Raw genomic sequence first — 19,898 nt, forward strand, 5'->3', positions numbered from 1 at the left:
GTCTGCCCACTGTGGGTCTTCATCTCTACACTCCACACAGTCTGCATACACAAATGAAGCCCCGGTTTAGATCACCCTGTTATTCCACCTTTTCTGAAAATTTGTAAAAACAGATTCATGAGTAAAAATGAGTAGGCTGTAGGCTTTGAATGACACTCTCGCTCCTGTAGGGCAGCCCATCTCAGACTGGTTCTTGGCTCTATGCAGACTGGAGCTGCAGTTGGAGTGCCTTTTTAAACCAGTGAATACTTTCCACAGACTTCAGTACATTTCAGTGTAGCATTCAGGCGTCCATAGCTGCTCTGCACATGAAGTGACCTGCAGTGGCACCGTGATTTTGAAAAGAGTTTACAATGGGAATGACCTAAAGAAAAGATGAATTGATCTTGGAGTATTCTCTGTGCAGCAGAGGGATTAGTCTCCATCTGGAGGGGCCTGTGGGGGGCGAGTCATGTTCAAAGACACCTGTGTTAATAAATCCTGCTTGATACTGCTGGGGGCCTCTTCCTCGACACATCACAATATCCCAAATGCCTGCCGACCGTCCTGTCAGAGCCCTGTTATGCTCTCTCTGAAAGGCCCTTACACTTTTCTTTGCCGCTGCACCAGTTTAGTCCTCGACATTAGGCACCAAACAATCAAAGATATCAGGACATGTAACGTGGTTGCTGACAGTCTTTACTCTGAGATGAATAGCTGCTCTCGCTGTAGACACAGACTGTTACAGACTGTTTGAGGCATTATTAGCTGGACTAGCTCGCAGTGAACTTGAACAGGACCTTCACCCTGTCATTCTAAACATTCTGGCACCAACTACTATGTCAAAGTCACTTAGACATTCCATATACTGGGTTGTTGTCCTGTAAGTGTGAGCATGGGAACCAGTGAGAAGAAGAATCCTGGTCTGGATCCTGGCTGGGGTCAGTCAGTGTGCAGGTTGCATGTTCTCTGTGAGCCTGCGTGGTTTTCCTCACACAGTCCAAAGACACAAATATGTACACAAATAGTAAACGGTGTGCAAGTGTGCAAACCCTTGACATTATTTGAGGTGGGGAAAGAAAAGTCAAGTAAATTCCTCTTTAATTGAATAATTCCTCTCGTTGTCTCTCTTGCTGCCTGCAGCCTAAACAAACGAACAACTCATCACCAGATGTTGTGCTCCAGACCCACAACACCACCACTCGTCTCACACTTCCTGGTAGATGACATGGAGATAGCGTTTAAGCAACGATCGCTTTGTCTCTTAAGATTGGAATTATACAGCTTAGAAAATAAATGACTTTATTTTTAACTTTTGCTTTTTATGGTTTTGAACCAGCCCTGTGCTGATGTTGGAGTGTTACCACAAACTGTTGTGGTTACATGTGGTTCAATTGTTAAAGAAAACGGTGACTGTGAAGGAAGTGAAAAGCTGCTCAGGAGAGTATCGTATCGTTTAGGATGGGTATCGTTTAGGTTTTATCCGATACCGGTGCCAAATCGGTACTTTTGAAACGGTGCCGGTGCTCAAACGGTGCTCAAACCGGTGCTTAAAGACTGGAGAACACAAAATTGGTCCAAAAACCTCTCATGTTCAGCTGGTTTTTTGTAAAAAGATAACAATGTTAGCCCCCACCCCCACTGCTGCTGCTCCACCTCAGACACTTCACACCTCCTCTATTCACCCTGCTCACTCCCCCCCACCCCCAACAATAGCATCCAATACACACTCAACACAAGGCTCCAGCCTGTCTCTCTCAACCACCCAGGTTAGGAGGGAACTGAGGAGGATTAATGGCAAGAAGGCAGCGGGTCCAGATGGCATCAGCTCGAGGGTCGTCAGGTCCTGCGCGGACCAACTGTGTGGGGTGATGGAGCACCTCTTCAACCTGAGCCTGAGGTTGGGAAGAGTTCCACAGCTCTGGAAAACCTCCTGTGTTGTACCAGTGCCAAAGACTTCACGCCCCAAGGACCTCAACAGCTACAGGCCGGTGGCTCTGACATCCCACCTGATGAAGACCCTGGAGCGGCTGGTCCTGGCTCAGCTTCGGCGCCTAATAAGCTCATCACTGGACCCACTTCAGTTTGCCTACCAGCCTGGCATTGGAGCGGATGATGCCGTCATTCACCTCCTACATCGTTCCCTCGCTCACCTGGAGACCGCTGGAAGCACTGTGAGAATCATGTTCTTTGATTTCTCCAGTGCCTTCAACACCATTCTTCCCTCGGTTCTAAAGGACAAGCTGGTGAACTCTGGAGTGGACCATCACCTCACTACCTGGATCCTGGACTACCTCACCGACCGACCACAGTATGTGAGGACTCAGGGCTGTGTGTCGGACAGGGTCGTCTGCAGTACGGGGGCCCCACAGGGAACGGTTCTGGCTCCGTTCCTCTTCACCATCTACACTGCAGACTTCTCCCACAATTCCACCCAGTGCTTCCTGCAGAAGTTCTCTGATGACTCTGCAATAGTCGGCCTCATCACTGATGGGGACGACAAGGAGTACAGAGGTCTGACCCAAGACTTTGTGGACTGGTGCCAGCTGAACTACCTCCAGATCAACGCCAGTAAAACCAAGGAACTGGTGGTAGACTTTCGCAGGCACAAGCATTCTCCACTGCAACCACTGAACATCCAAGGTATGGACATTGAGGCTGTGGACAGCTACAGGTACCTTGGTGTTCATCTGAACAATAGACTGGACTGGACTCATAACTCAGACGCCCTCTACAGGAAAGGGCAGAGCAGGCTGTACCTGCTGCGGAGACTCAGGTCGTTTGGGGTGGAGGGCCCACTCCTGAAGACCTTCTATGACTCTGTTGTGGCTTCTGCTATCTTTTATGGTGTGGTCTGCTGGGGCGGCAGCATCTCTGCTGGGGACAGGAAGAGACTGAACACGGTGATCCGAAGGGCCAGCTCTGTTCTAGGATGCCCTCTGGACCCAGTGGAGGTGGTGAGTGACAGGAGAATGGCGGCTAAGCTGTCATCCCTGATGGACAACATCTCCCACCCCATGCAGCAGACTGTGACAGCACTGAGCAGCTCCTTCAGTGGGAGACTGCGGCACCCACGGTGTGGGACGGAGAGATTTCGCAGGTCTTTCCTCCCCACTGCTGTCAGACTCCATAATAAAGACTTTAACTGATCAAGCACACACATCCATACATATGCAATAATACTAAGTGCAATAATCCTTTCTGTCATCGTTGTATTTTTACTCAGTTGTATATAGTATTTGTATTTGTATTCTATTTTTATCTTATTGTATATTTATTTTATTTTATTCTACTGTATATAGTATTTTATTTTATTCTATTCTGTACAGTTGTGTACTGTATTTATTCTTATTGTATTCTAATTTTTGCCTCATAACTTTTGCACTGTCCACTTCCTGCTGTGACAAAACAAATTTCCCACGTGTGGGACTAATAAAGGTTATCTTATCTTATCTTATCTTATCTTTCCTGCAGCTATGGGGCATATATGGTATCACTCTTGGCTGGAAGCAGTGCTTAATCAATGGGAAAAAACACAAACTTTGTCCAAAAACCTCTCATGTTTAACTGTTTTCCACTTTTTCTTTGGTCATTTTAGCCTTTTTGGCCAGGGTGAAGGGAATATCTGCCATCAAACAAGGAGACAGCCGCATGTAGCTATGATGATGTTTGCTAGTTCACCTTACATGCATTAATGTAATAACGTGGTTAGCCTACTCAACGTAAATTACACTCGAACAACATTAAGCTGCTCACGCAGAGAAGAACGGCTGCTGCTGCATCATCATCCTCATCATTTCTGCTACACTGGCAGGGCTAGGGGCCAGGACTCTCCTCTTCGGGTTTTTGGGGGATGTTGCTAACTCCGGGTCCGATAACTGGCAACCCACCCGCAGTAGATGTGCTCGGTGTGAGGTCTCGCAGCAAGCTATCAAATACGGCGCATTTCTGGGCTTTTAAAAAACCCCACTATGCGTCGCCAGGTGTTTCATCGGATTCTTGGTGTTACCTCCTTTGACAGTATCACAGTATCAGCTTAAAGCACTTGTTGCTGCTGAGTTTGCATATTTTGCTGTGAAGTACAGCCAGACTTTTGACCGCTTCGCCTTGGGCATTTTTAATCTGTAGCTCTGCTCTAAAAGAACGCACGTACCTGGACCCGCCTACTATCCTCGGAAACGTAAAATTATTGGCTAGAAGTGTATCACAGCTCAGGAAAAAAAAGCACTGAAATAAAGCACCGAAATGTGCGCTGCTTTTCGGTCTGGTTACTACCGTTTATGTCAGAACCGGTGCTATCATGGCACCGGACACCGGTACCCATCCCTACCCTCAGCAAACCAACACTGCAAAGACACGAAACACTGTGTTTGCTTAAAAAGTGAAAGGTGAAAAACCATCTTCTCAGATTTTTCCTCCCCAACTCCTGAGACGAGCAGCAGATTTTCAGACAGCACACAGAGTGCATACCAGCACATGAACACCAACAACCAAAAGTGGTCAAACCATAGTTTGACTCTCTTCTGTTTCCCCTCACTGAGCCTGCTGCTGAGGTTTCTACCTCTTAACCGTTTTTTCCTCCCGCTCTTGCCGAATGCTCGCTCATTATTTCTTTCTTTGTTTTTCCGACATATGTATAGACGTCTGCACTTCGCCATCAAGGCTAAAATCAAGTTATACTTCAAACTACCATTTAGCCAAAAGAAAATTGGTTACTGGGATGCTGGATAGTGTTCAGGATGAATGAAGAAATAACTAATAAGTCTAATAATGTGAAGAAATCTAAAGCCGAGCAGCTGTAGGCTTTAAGTTGACATGTAGTCCAGAACATGTATCCGTGTGAGGATGGCCCAGCGTGGTCTGAAGGCACACCAGCAGTCCACTCACTATCCTGCCACCTGTGAAGCAGCTGGAACCGAGAGCACCAAAGCAGCTCTTTCATTATCATTTGGTGATTTAACATGAAACAGTCAAATGTTCTTCAGCAATAAGCATTGCAGACACTTCCAGACAGCCACTGCTTGGTCTTTGCTGGGTTAAATCAGCCCAGCACACTCTGTTCGTTATCTCCAGCACCACCTTTGAAAACGTCCCTCCCTCAGAGAGGAGTGGTGCTGTGGCCACAGTTGGCCTTTGTGGCTTAATCATCAAATAGAAATAATATCAGTTACATAGGTGTGTGGAACCCCCGCCCGAGGCTTTGATAGGTGAGAGCGTCTGCTTCGCTGACACCAGACCGGAGCTCAGGGGAATTCTCACCAAACCTCCCACCTAGCGCGTCGCACTTCCACATACCCTGCAGTACAGGAGGACCGAGCCTGAGGAGAGGAGCATGAATATTTGCAGGAGAAAACGGGGAGAAAAGGGGAAGGGAGTGGATGAAGTATATGGAAATGTGTGAAGAACAGGCGTGAGACTGTGCTGCGGCTCCCCTATTGTTTTCTCATTAGTGAATTGTATAAGTGACTCCGGATTCAAGCTGTTTCTGTGCAAAGCACGCACCATCAGTATGCAAGGCCGATAGAGAAAAGCAGCTTAGTGCTTATTACTGCAATGACACCTAGCAGGTGAGTTTTGAATATGCATAAAATGAATATCACACATTTCCAGCTTTAATGTTCTCATTTGCTCCAGAGTTCAACAGGCAGTCACGTTTTGCAGACTTGTGAAATCCAACTCAAACCTGTTGTAGATGGGCTTTACCAGATACTTCAGCCTGAGGGTCAGAGTATAACGGGAGGCACACATCATGCTTCTTTTTATAGACACTGTATACATTTATACATCCCGTTTTCAAAAGTTGGCTCTGTGTAACTGTAAAAGTAAAAACAGAAAGTCTGTGTTTCTGATGTTTGCTGTTTTTATTGACAGTGTCTGAACCTTTTTGGATTTGGGGTACGATCACTTTCATTCATGATCAAAGTCTTTGACAGTGAGTACTGGTACATTATCCGGTTGTTCAGTCTGACGTCACTAGTCGTGTCTGGGCCTAAACTCCGCTGCAGGTCCATATATCAAACGATCACTGTGGCATTACTGAGAGTTGAAAAACTGTCTAAAGTCTTTCATCTTTAATAAAATGATCAGCGATCTGCTCTACCAGGTGTAACAATTGAGTTTAACATCCAGGCATCCATGAAAACGGAATTTATGACATTTAACGGAGTTAGAAGTTAGCAGGAAGTTAGCTCACTAGCTTCTATCTAAATACAATATAGCATGTCCTGACTGCGGGGTTTTGGAAACAAATTCAAACGTACAGCTCTGTTATCACTTCCAACATAAATGAAGACAGAAAACTAAACAGCAGTGACGTTTGTAGGGTTACTGAAGTTGGGCTAGCTGGTATATAATGATGTGCTACGTGACCGCTAGCGACACAGCTATGTTAGCATAATATAAACAAGCTAACTTTTTTTCCACTCGATAAAAGTTAACGTGAGTGTTCTCGGTGGTCAGGAACAAATGTAATCGCATGGCAGGATGCTGTAAAAGGACCAAACTTCAGCCAGGAGAACAACTGAGATAATCCATCCACAATACGAGGTTAGTCATTCATATACTGCTGCATGATCACTGACTGTTTTAGGAGCTTTTTGAGATCAAATAGAAGAAAATACATAACATCAAACATGTTAACAACACAAAAGCCATATTAAACGCAGACTACTTTAGACCCGGAAGTAGGTGCTGATCAAACACTGACCACATTAAAAATCAAAAGATACAAACAAATTGATTTAAAACAAAGAAAACAGAAACAACAGGAAAAGAATCAACTCATCTTCCTGATAAATGCCATATACACCTCTAATATAATATTTGTCACAGTGTGTCACAGGATTAAACACATTTGTTTAAAATATGTTTGATCTGAAGTTTGTAAGTGTAGTTTTCATCATAACTGTGCAAACAGCCTGTGTTTTATATTAAAGTCAAGCATAGATACAACAAACTAATTCTGCTTTTCCTGATTTTGTTTGCTCATCATTCAGTATCCAAGTTATTCTTGTGTTCTTTTCAGGTTTGTGCCATTTGGTCCATAACTAACTCTCTCATACCTTCTATGGCGTGAAACATGTGCTGCCATCAATATTTGCTAAATGAGTCTGTTTTAGGTGATTTAACACCTCCAGCCTTTCTGTTGTCACTGCCTGAGTGTAAAGCTCTGGTGTTGTGTGTGTGTGTGTGTGTGTGTGTGTGTGTGTCCTTCTGTACTCTGCATATCTGTTTGAAGCTTTCTGTCCATTGCACATCTGTTGGGGTGGCTGCAGCTCAGGAGGTCGAGCAGCTCATCTACTAATCAGAAGGTCGGTGGTTTGATCCCCAGCAGGCACGATATTATCCCCACAGTCTGATGCATCCATATGAATGTTTGTGAAAGCACTTAAGGTTTAAAAAAGTGCTCGTATGAATGGGTGAATAAGTCATGTTGTATAAAGGGCTTTCAGTGCTCAGGGAGCATATATGAATCAGTGCGTGTACCATCTGTTAAACAACCTGGGACTTGCAGACCTGTTTGTACAAACCAAAACAGAAAACCACAAAGTCCAGTACAAACAAGCCCACTGCAGGTATGAAGCACCACACGGTCTGTTCTGTGCTCAGGCTGTTCTGCACTCTTAAGGTAGAACTTTATTTATTAAGTAAACCGCTGGGAGCACAGATGATGTAACAAAGGACACAAGGAGACATGAACTGTATATACACAGAAGAGTGACTGAGGCAAAGTGGTGACAGTACATCTAGTATTTGTATTTGTATTCTATTTTTATCTTATTGTATATTTATTTTATTTTATTCTACTGTATATAGTATTTTATTTTATTCTATTCTGTACAGTTGTGTACTGTATTTATTCTTATTGTATTCTAATTTTTGCCTCATAACTTTTGCACTGTCCACTTCCTGCTGTGACAAAACAAATTTCCCACGTGTGGGACTAATAAAGGTTATCTTATCTTATCTTATCTTAAGACATGGTATCAGAGACGAGTGACTGTCATAATAAAGCAGGAAGTAACAAGAAAGAGGAACATTTAGCACGAGTGGTGTGTGATACTGCAGTCCAAATAAAAACTACAATGGAACAAAGATAACACAGAATCCAAAACATAACTACAACTAACTACATAAATATCTCTGGATCAACCAGCCTGCATTGCTCGTTTACAGTTTGTCTGAGTTATCGCTGAATATTTGAATAAACAAATTTAAAAAGCACCACAGCCTAATGAATGTACCGTATTTTTCGGCCTATAAAGCACAATCAAACTTTACTCAGCTCATTCTTCTTGCTTCCTCCTCTTCCGTGCCATTGATTCATTAATGTTGAATTCTCTGCAGCTGCTCTATTCTCATGTTGTTGCAGTATATTAATGATTAACCTCGTATTGTGGATGGATTATCTCAGTTGTTCTCCTGACTGAAGTTTGGTCTGTTTACAGCATCCTGCCATGTGATTGCATTTGTCTCTAACCATCAGGAACCCTCAGGTGAACTTTTATCGAGTGGAAAAAATTTAGCGTTCATCCTCCAGCTTCACTGTGTTTATGTTATGCTAACATAGCTGTGTAGCTAGCGATCGCGTAGCACATCAGTATATACCAGCTAGTCCAACTTCAGTAACCCAAAAACGTCACTGCTGTTTAGTTTTCTGTCTTCATTTATGCTGGAAGTGATAGCAGAGCTGTACGTTTTAATTGTTTCAGAAATCTCTCAGTCAGAACATGCTACATCATGTTTAGGTGGAAGCTAGCGAGCTAACTTCCTGTTAACTTCTAACTCTGTTAAATTTAATAAATTCTGTTTTTATGGATTTTTAACTCTCAGTGATGCTGCAGTGTTCGTTTGACTTTGGGACCTGAAGCAGACGGAGTTTTGGACCCAGATTACTCAGCGAGGCTCCTGACCAGTGTTGCCCAACTTAGCGACTTTGTCGCTATATTTAGCGAGTTTTCAGACCCCTTAGCAACTTTTTTTAGAAAAACAGTTGCTAAGGGGTCTGAAAACTCATGAAAGCGCGTATCGCTTTTACTCTCAAAAAGCAACGGGTGCTGTAACGCAGTCAGTTCTTCTTTTACTCTTATGCTGTTTTGTGGATCACAAGGTTTAAAACTACTTATAAACACACACACAAAGTAACTCCACCAGAGCGCCTATTTCGGGTCACTTTTGCCGGTCCAAGCCCGGGTAAAGGAGCAGGGTTGGAATTGTGACATTAAAAAAACCAATAATTGCTAAAAGAAATTTAATTTGTAGTTCTAAATAAACTCTAAATGCATTTAGGACGTTTTTACTCACTTTATGTCTCTTCCACGATGTTATTTCTCTCTCCAACAACGTAGGTTACAATTAGATTAGCATGACCAATTATGCAAATTAGGCGATGATGTCATTTAGCGACTTCTAGCGACTTTTAGGACAACCAATAGCGATTTTCCTTACTGAGGTGTTGGCAACACTGCTCCTGACTACGGTAACCGTAATGCTCCGACAAGCTATCAAGCGGTGCGGCTTCGTAGCTTTCCAAAGTAGTACTAAAACATTTTTTGACAGATTTTTGAGCGCCGTGTAGCACATAAAATCGGTTCAAGGTCAGTAAGCACAACTGGAATTCATACATAAGACGCACGGTTGATATTTGAGAAAATTAAAGGATTTTAAGTGTGCCTTATAGTATGGAAAATATGGCACTAATCTAATAATCATCATATGCACAGAGTGGAGGGTACATGTTGTGTATGTTCCAATAAGAACAATGACGGTGTACATTCAGCGGTCATGGGCACCTTGGCTTCCTTTTTCCTCGTCCTACACTTTAGGTGAAAAAAACAAATTACTGTCATGCACAGAGTCACTTCAGTCCACATCTTATAAGAATGTAAAAATGTCCCAGTGATTAACATCAACAGCCAGACAGGCAGTTTTTTTCAGCCGCATCAGGCTATCGTTCCCTTGTTTGTTGCTCTCTTCTGCTTCCATCATTCGAATCCATCCTCCTTCATCTTTGTCTGTCCCGTGAGAGAGCTTGTTGTTTACCATGTAAGAGAGAAATCATATTTGGGGGCTTATAGCTGAGGCCGAGTGCTCCCCGAGGAGGAGCCTATTACAACAGTAAGAGTGGATTAATTAGAGAGCGTCTCTGCAGAGCCGAGCCGAGAGTCTTGCTCGGTCAAAGGGGAGGCATTAATCGCTTCTCTTCACACAGGTAACAGGCTCGGCCCCGAGGGCCCCGGCGACCCAGCCAATTAATAGGGCCGGAGGTACAAGCCCACCCCACTTTATCGCTTTTTGCCCTCAAGACATTTTATGAAGAAAGGGGGAGTGCATTGGAGAGTTTTTATTTCACCTTTATTAGAGCTGGGCTTTAAAGCTGCACAAGGAGACTTTTACAGTGTGTTAAACAATTTGATGTGCCAACACACACACACACACACACGAATCAGGTACTGATTCAGACAGAGGAAAAAAGCTGCCTTATATGGGGATGAGTCCAATGACGAGCTGCTAAGTTGATAAATCAGCTCACAGAATGATTTTAATTATTCCTGAGATTTACTCTTTGTTTGTGTCATTCTCTGTGAAATATAAATCTGTTTAAATGAGAGAAGTCTCAGCACTGAGCTCTGAACGCTGCTGAATGAGGGACAGTGATGTCGCAGCAGACTGTTGTACCTCTCACGTGTTGTGCCGTCATGTCCTCCTGTCTCTGTAATGTTTACCATCCATGTGTGTAGAATCAAAAAAGGCCAAAAAACTAAAAGAAACTAAAACACACAGACGAGGTAAATATTGATATTAAAGTTAGAATATTAGCCTATGTAATCGAGTACTTATCCTCACAAACAGATATGCCACACCGCCCCGTCTCTCTTCACCTTTCTCTTTGTCTCTGAGGTAAAATCAATGTCAGTGTCCACTCGGTGCACGTTTGTAGAGCCAAATGTGATGGAAGCTGTTGACAGACTATAATTCCACCGCTAAAATATGAACACGTATTTTCTTTTATTTATATTGATCTTGTGGCACTGACAGAACACGGATCAAACAGAAAAAGCTGAAGTCATCAGTAGTGGAAGTTTTTCACGACGGTCCCCTTGGAAAGGTTTAGACTTGCTCTAAAACTTCACACACAAACAATGCCAACACTTCCCTGGAAGTCTGGTAATGAAGACCTTTGTGGGGTACACCTGACTATGACGATACAAGTTTTCTGTCCTTTTTCCACTAATGCAGACCTTTGTAGTGCTAACATTTAGCATGCACTTCCTTGCCAAATTTTCACTCCCTCCTCCATCTCCTCCTGTGTTTCTTCCTCTCTCCTTCTCTTTCTCTCATGACTTTCATTAAAGACTGCAGAGGCTCCTGCTGAGAGCAGCACAGGCAGGCGGAGAGACAGGCAGAACAGAGCGACCGTGGGTTAGCTGCATAGATCTGACGCCAGTTTCAACTCTTCATGCCAGTAATCTATAAAGAGTAGCAGACAGGGTGAAAGAAGGAGGAAGGTAGGGATGTGTGTGTGTGACTGGGGACTGCTGGAGGAATGAGGCCGTGGGATGAAGAGAAGTGTTTCCATATGGTGATGAAAAGCACGGATACCTGGATAAGTGCCACTAATCTGTGGCTGAGAGGTGCAGCATTTTTAGATGTTAATAATGGTGGCATGCACAGAGCCAGAGCTGCTGGCAGCAGCCAGGAGGGGAGGCCCCTCGTACTCCATCAGGTCTGAAGTGATGCAGACACTTGCTCAGCCACTATTGAACTGGCCAGTTGTGTTGTTCAGTTTAACGGCACATACTATGTGGGTGCAACACTGGTGAATGACTGTGATCATAAAATACACAGAGAACAGCAAGAATTACAACAAAAATGAAATGAAAACAACCAAAAAGTAAAATCAATTCTGTGACCGAGCGTTCAAATACACCTGGAGAAATGTCTTTATGGTTAGCATGTCTTACCTAGCCTCCTGTTAGACTCACGTATGGTATAAATGTGAAAATCCTGCGTGACTTTCTTCACCAGTTATCACATTCACAGGCTTGTATTTTTAGTAAATGCACCTATAGTACTGCATCAACAATCCTACATTGCCTCGATCTTGGGGTAATTAGGACAACTCGAGTGTTGTCCAAAGCTCCAGTAAAAGCTATGATGTCAGTGTGTGTCATCTAAAATTCAACAGTGATGAACATACAAACAGGAACTGTAGCTGAGCTCAGCAGAGATTCCTGAGTGTGGAGAACTAATCTGAGCAAATAAAGGGTTAAAGTCAAAGCATGGTGGCTGAATCAGACGGGTGTCAGGTCTGAAGAGCAGAACTGAGGATGTAAGGAGCTGCAGACACATGTGGACAAGATGATAAACTTACATGTTCCTATTTTTACAATAATTATTTAGATATCAGGTATTATGTTGTTTGTTGCACCCTTTGTTTTTTATTAGGTTGCCAAATAAATTATAATAATTATTTGGTTTTCTATTTATATGTCTGCATCTCGCTTGCTTGTCAGGCATTGTATTGGTAGCACTGGGATATCAGTGAGGTCAGTGTGTAATGAGATGGTAATCACTGAACCAGCATGCTGTTGAAGCATAAACAAGAAGCACCAGTCTAATTTGATGCTTCAGTCAAAAGAAAATGAACCTAAAAATGACTAATTAGATCTATTCAGTTTTCTTTATACAGCATCAACTCTCAACTATAGTTGCCTCAAAGCACTTAAAGTTATAGACCCTACAATAATAGATACAGAGAAAAACCCAACAATCATATGAGCCCTATGAGCAGCACTTTGGTCACAGTGGGAAGGAAAAACTCCCTTTTAACAGGAAGAAACCTCCGGCAGAACCAGGCTCAGGGAGGGGCGGAGCCATCTGCTGCGACCGGGTGGGAGTGAGAGTGAGGTTGGGGCCAGGTTTCACAATGAGCTCACCCGAAACCCTGGCTAATTGTGACCCACACCCATTTTCACACCTTGGCTCATGTGATTAGGTAGAGGATCATTAGGGGTCCTTTTGTAAATGGTAAATGGTAAATGGCCTGTATTTATATAGCGCTTTACTAGTCCCTAAGGACCCCAAAGCGCTTTACATATCCAGTCATCCACCCATTCACACACATTGTCCCTCTGTGGGGGGAAACTCCCACTAGGTTTAAATCTGGGACTCTCCACCATTTGACCCTAGAACTGAAGAAGCTTCCCGGGTGAGAGGCGAAACGTCTTCAAGCAACTTAAAGAAGTCCAGATGCTTTTCTTTGCAAGCTCCTTAGACTACGATGACCTGGATGACTGAGAACCTACACAGACAAATGTCATGTTTATTCACTTCATTTATGCAGAAACATAATGAATACCTCCCTTGCACCACAATAAGGAAACATGCTTACCAACACCCTGTCAGACTTCCAGGAAGCTTTATGCTGTAGTTTCATTTGCATCCATACGACGTAATGATTGGCCCACATGTTTCTCTCTTCAGCTGGTGATTGGCAGTGACATGAGTGTAGCATTAGCAGTGTTGGGTAAGTTACTTTAAAATAGTAACTTAGTTACATTACTAGTTACTTCTCTCAAAAGTAACTCAGTTACTTCAAGGTACTCGTTACGTTCAAAGTAACTAGTTACTAGAGAAAGTAACTTTGGTTTTATTCAGAATTCTCTTGTTAATGTGTTGCTTCCATAACTTCTAGCTTGCTTACTTACCACAGTGCACTGTACCACCTACCAATAGAAAGGAAAAGATAATGTGCACATTTCCACGAGAGAAATCCCACGCCTGGACCGTCGTTGACCGCCGCCATGATTCTAGCCTATGTCACAGCGTCATGTGCGCCTTTTACATCCAACACAAAAACTGCAGTCGTGGTGCTTTGATTGTACTCAGAACTCGGAAATCCTGCCTTCTGAATAGGAAGATGTAGGTAACAGCAGACTGCAGATGAGCTGCATACAGGGCTGGACTGGGACAGAAAATTGGCCCGGGCGTTTTGACTAGAGACCAGCCCACCATTATAGGAAAAATCATAAAGCCTTTGAATGCAAACAAACACTGTTGTGACAGTGATGTTCACTGTTCTGATGGTATATATGCATCAATCTATCAATGGTTTGTTGTAAGATTCAGATAATTATTTATTAAAAGCGAGACATTTTAAATGAGAATAAGAAAGAAAAGTATTTCTTTGTGCCCCCCTCTCCCTGTTAATGCCCTACATGCCCCCCTGGCAACACTTTGCTAGACCCACCCCTGCACAGTTACCAGCTGTCAGCTACTTAGAAAAGGATCCTGGTGTTATTAGTCTCTCAGAAACAGTTCATAACTTCAACTCATCCATGTCACCTAAAAGGTAAACCTGTTTCTCCATCACCTGTTCAGCTCTGATGATTCAGTAAGGACATCTCCTGGTTTCATCTTCATGTTTCCCTCTCACCACATATCCAAACCGACATCATGACCAGCAGCTTTGCAGCTGTGGCTCCAGCAAACATCAGCTGATACTAGAAATTAATATTAAATAAATTCTAACAACAGCTGATCAAGCTTAAACGTGCTGCTGTTGTTTAGCGCGACATCCGCTGGTTTCCTCTTTCTGGCGCAAAGTGGGCGATAAATAAACGAGAGAGAAAAGCCGATCAGCTGATCATTGATCAGTTTCATGATTGAAGTAGAAACGGGAGAGGGAGGGGAGAGAATGAGAGAAGAAGAGGCAGCTGTGCAGCAAAGACACAGAATAACTCCAGCTTTGTGTCTTTTTCATTGTAGCTGAAGTCCGGGACAAAATGTTTCTTTTCACCTCAATAAGAAACGCGTAATATTTTCTCTGAATACCAGACGGGACGGTTGGCAACTCTAATAACTTATGAACAAAATAAAGTTCAACATCATTAACTTCATAGCACCACCCAGCTGTATAGAAACTCCGTCATGCTAGCTAGCACGCAGTACGGAAAAAGTGAGCACAAGGAAAATAAACTCCACCTAAACTTGGTTCATATCTGACCCAGAGAGACTGCAGGTCATAACTTCTTACCTGAAGTTCAGTTCACAGTTGGACCGGCAGCTGCCTCAGGTCTCTTTTCCTTCTGCGTCCCCTTTCCCTCATCCACCTGCTGGCCTCCACCACTTGCTAATGTTATTGAATCTGTGGAAGCTCCGCGATGCCACCACACGAAGTAACGAGTAACGAGCCTATCTAAATCCCAGTAACAAGTAACGCGTTCCTGGTTTTGGCATAATAACTAGTTACCGTGCTCGTTACCACAATAATAACGTAGTTACTGTAACGCGTTACTTAATAACGCGTTAGTCCCAACACTGAGCATTAGTCTAGACATGTCTGTCTATAAAAACAAGTGCATGTTAAAAAGTTTCTTTCTGAAAAAATGAAACCTGGGTCCCTTCTTTGTTCCAGTGGGCTTCAACAAAAGATGACAAAATTTAAGCGAGCAAAATTTTCTTTTCTTGAAATTGAAATTTGCAGACAGAGCAAACAAACACAGGGCTGAATGCTCAAACAGGTAAACATAGATAAAGACAACAAATAAAAATACAAAAAATGTATTAAAGTCTGTTCATCTGTTCATCTGTGGGTCTGTTTGTGGAGACTACAGTGTAGCTGCATTATTAGTAGTTACATTTCTCGAGATGTGGATATCATGTTAGTACACAGAGTTTACATACATATATTTACCACAGAAGTATAATTCCACTGTCATGTAAGCAGATTTTATGTTGTTGTGTTTCTACCCCTTCAGTTCTAATTTACAGCATTTCTCTTTTGCAGCAAACCTAAAGACGGATGGATGGCAGTAGCATGTATCTGGTTGCCCGTATGGAAAAGAAATAGTAAAACCTTCTAAAAGACTTGCATCAGATGTGGCCTACTTCACACAGTGAATCATATCAGGCTGATATGATTTACTCATGAAAGTGGCCACTTTGTCATCACTTTCATATTTTGTTTCAGTAAGTATCCAAAACATACAAGTTTCATTTATATCATTTTTAAGGATCTTATATCTGTTTTCACTCTTGTGTGCTTTTCATACAAGTTTCACACAAGACAGATACAAACTTTATAAAATTTATATATATCTTTTCCATAAGGGTGGAAAGTCTCTGCCTAAAGTTAGTTTTCCTAAACTAGTCCGTTTGGCAGCTCAACTGATCCAGAACAAGCAGCAAAATACTGACATGTATGTGTAGTACTACATCAAAGTGAATGGAGCTCTGCAATCTAATGTTTGATATGAAAGTGTTGGGAAAATCTCAGTCTAGGGTATCAGCAAACCCCCTTAAACATCATCATATTAACCCTCAGCTGCCCAGATTTGTGTCCCCGGGAATTTCTTCTGCCTTGAGCCAAATGGCTCATTCAAACAGAATAGCAGCCCTTGATCAAAGCACAGCCACATAACACTGGCCAAAATATTCTGTTACATGCTGACCCACACACTGATTAACAAACACTTTCCCTCTTCAAAAGTCCTTTCAGCACATGTCAGGGTGATGACTCATGAAACAGAATACACAGTGGAAGCCCCGCTCTGATCTTATGCCTTTAGGAACTTACTGTTAGGCCCGGAACGTCGTAATTCCAGGCTACAGGGTCACAGGAACCTCTCACAGGAACACCGGCTAATATGGCTTAATGTTATATTCAATAGTACACAGCCGTGGAACTGAAATAACTCAGGCAACACTTATGGAATGAGTGATTACTGATGGTACTAATATGTATTAAAGTGGTTAATATAGTGTCTGTGTGTATGTGTTAGTCCCCATAGGGAAATAGTTCCTCTGCATTTAACCCATTCACCCAGTGAAGCAGTGGGCAGCCACCAGTGCAGCGCCTGGGGAGCAGTGTGTAGGGACGATACCTTGCTCAGGGGTACCTCAGGGTAGCCGTTCAGTGGAGTCGAACCCCCGACCTTCCGATCATGGGGCCACCACTCTACCTACTGAGCTATCCCTGCCCAATATAACTTCACATGTGCTGTATTTACTAAAGAGGATATCCAGTCTAAAAACAGACAGTACAGTAGTTTATCCAAAGTGTTTTATGTGAGACTAAAAAGCTTTTGATGCACTGACATTTACTGAAAATGTCCCTAAAATGGAGAAAAATATATCAGTTTAAAGAATTCAGTGATTCATTTTCAATGGTTTTAACTATGCATTTAATTTAAATATGCATAATTTATGCACATGCACTGATATTGAAAGAAAATTACATGACTTTTTCTGTTTGTCTCATGTGCTCATCATTACTGAAACCTAACTGCTCCGCGGTGCAGTCTACTTGTCACAAAACCAGGTCACTATCAATTGGACTCATGATGACTTTAGCCTCGAGATTAGCCTGACTTTCCTCTCAAACAAAGAGGGGCAGCTGTCAGTTTGGCTGATGGTAAAGTGTGACCAGAACAAAGTCAATCAGTTGGCTGAGGGAGGTAAGGGTGGATAGAGAGATCGCTGATAGGGAGGCTATAGGTTTGGGCATCGTTGTGTCCTCCTTGTTTATTTACTTGTTATTGTACTGGTTGTGTATCAGGTGGTGTTGATGCGGCGTGGCTGCCAGGACCTGACCGCTGAGCGAGGACGTCAGTTAGTGGCCACTGACAGCAACAGATAAGAGCTCGGAGGGACAGAAAGACAGACGAGAGGATGGACTTTGACCTTCCCCCTATCTGTTTAAACCCCCCTACTTGTTTCCGAAAAACAACACAAAGTGATTGGTGATTTACTCGGGGTCTGTGCCCTGAATGCTTCACGTGCAGGAAGCAGTGGCCTGATGTAAGATCAAGCTGTGATCTTTGTCCTTCACAAAACAGACACAAGGCAGCGTATGAAAAAGTAGACACGTTGTGACGACGAGACCACGAAATGTGACAAGTCTGCAGACGGGTCAGAAAGTCTTTATAAGACTCACACCAAAGTCTGAGTGTCTCAGGATTGCATGCATGTTAAACTAAAGAAACAAACAGACTAACCACTGCTACATTACGTACAGTGAGAGTGTTGTAGTGGATTTTTCATTTATCAGACAGAAAATTGAAACCTTATTTTGACCTCTAACAGCAGAGTTTGTTCCACCACACTGACTTTAGTTGTTGTCTCCTCAGTGTTGATATATCAAATCACCAAAGTTAGTGACTGAGTGACTTCTTCCTGATCCAAACCTTTTCATTACAGCACTGCTTAGTTTCAGGGTTTGGGTGCAGTTTAGCCACATACCAAACAAGGACAGTTATACTAAATTTATTCAGCTCACATATCCTTTATGTGTTTTGATCTTATAGTTCCTATGTTATAAGATTTGGGTTCTTTAAAGATAAGAATTTCAGATAAATGAGGAGATCTTACTCCAAACCCAAAAGACAATGTTTTCCTTTAACAGCCATGCTATGATATGGAATATTGCCCCAAGAACAACAAGGAGACCTGTGTAATTCCCCATATATCGAGCGCTGCAACAGATGTGTGATCTCTGCAGTAGATGTTAACCAGGGAAACTGCTCCAAGCGTGATCCTGACACTCTTCCAGAGTCTTGGCCCTACTTACTAGAAGCCTGGTGGGCTTAGGCTCCTAATGAAATCCAGCCTGATACAAGTGTCACCATGGAATTCAGTGAAGTGGAGACCAAGGAGGCTGGTTTCATCTTCTGCCAAGCTCAGCAGCCAAGCAGTACCAAGTCAGCAGAACTCGTCAGACACTGTAGGCCTGTCCAAACCCACTGCTGGTTCTCCAGTGTGTGTGTGTGTGTGTGTGTTCCTGTCTAGCTATCTTTGTGAGGACCAAAATCTGCATTCTACTGTACTTGTGAGAACCAAAAGTCACTTGTCTGGACACACAAACCGGTCCTCACAAATTTGAAGGCATTTAAAGGCATTTTTGAGGCACGTGTTTTTAGTGTCAGTGGTACAATTAGGTTATGGTCAGCATGTGTATCCCTGCACTTTGTCCCACAGTCACTCTGTGGTACTAGGTGGTATGTCTGAACATCCTCCATCCATCACCTTAATAGTGTAAGCTCCCCAATATTTATGCAGGGATTAACGCTTTTTAATATGCTAACAGTTAGGAAGACTGATTATGATGAAGCGTGTTAATATCTCCATGAATAACCTAGAATGAGGAAAAGCCGGGACACTTACCGGCTGACAGAAATGTACATGGTGATGTGTACTCATACATAAATTCAGCAAAGACTGAGGGAAAAAGTTCAGTTTATTACAGACTTGGTTTGTGGACTCTAATTCCTCTAATCAGATTCCGAGTTGTCTTTGTTCTGCGTTTTCAAACCTAAAATGCAGATGATTTTCCATGCTGTGTGTGTGCAGCCAGAGCAACATTCCCAGCCTTTCCCCACCTCCCGTCCTCACTCCAGAGCCTCTTAATAAAGCATCAGTTAAAAAGTGAATGGATCAATTAGGCAATTTATCCGGCTAATCTTTGGCAGGGCCCACCTTTTTGATGCCACCAACAAAGCGAGCGAAAACATTGTTAATGCATCCAAAAAATAAAAGGGTTTGCTTCTGCCTCTCGTTCCCAGATGATTTGGAATAATTTGCTTCTCATTCAGGAGATGGAAGGCAGCCGGGGCTCTCCAGCACTGGCAGTCGGCATGAAAGCACTTCGCCACCAACTTTCCCCCAATATCTCCTCACTGGAATCAGCTAAATGGCTATTAGGCCAGCACCTCCTGCCAAAACGCTCTCCATATTCACAAAGAAGAAGAGGTGTTAGTTTGGATGGGGTCTTAGTGTGACAGCTGTGTGTGTTTGGTTTGGCAACTGCATTCTGTGTGTGTGTGTAGTGCATTAGGATGTAATATCAGGGGTCTTTGGGGAGGTGTGCCATACACGCTTCAAAATGTAACACAAGAAGAAAACACGTTTTACTGTAATAT

The sequence above is a fragment of the Diplotaxodon limnothrissa genome, linkage group LG19, assembly GCF_057381915.1.
Source record: "Diplotaxodon limnothrissa isolate DT_005_m linkage group LG19, D_limnothrissa_male_GT1.1, whole genome shotgun sequence".
In the NCBI taxonomy this organism is placed as follows: domain Eukaryota; kingdom Metazoa; phylum Chordata; class Actinopteri; order Cichliformes; family Cichlidae; genus Diplotaxodon; species Diplotaxodon limnothrissa.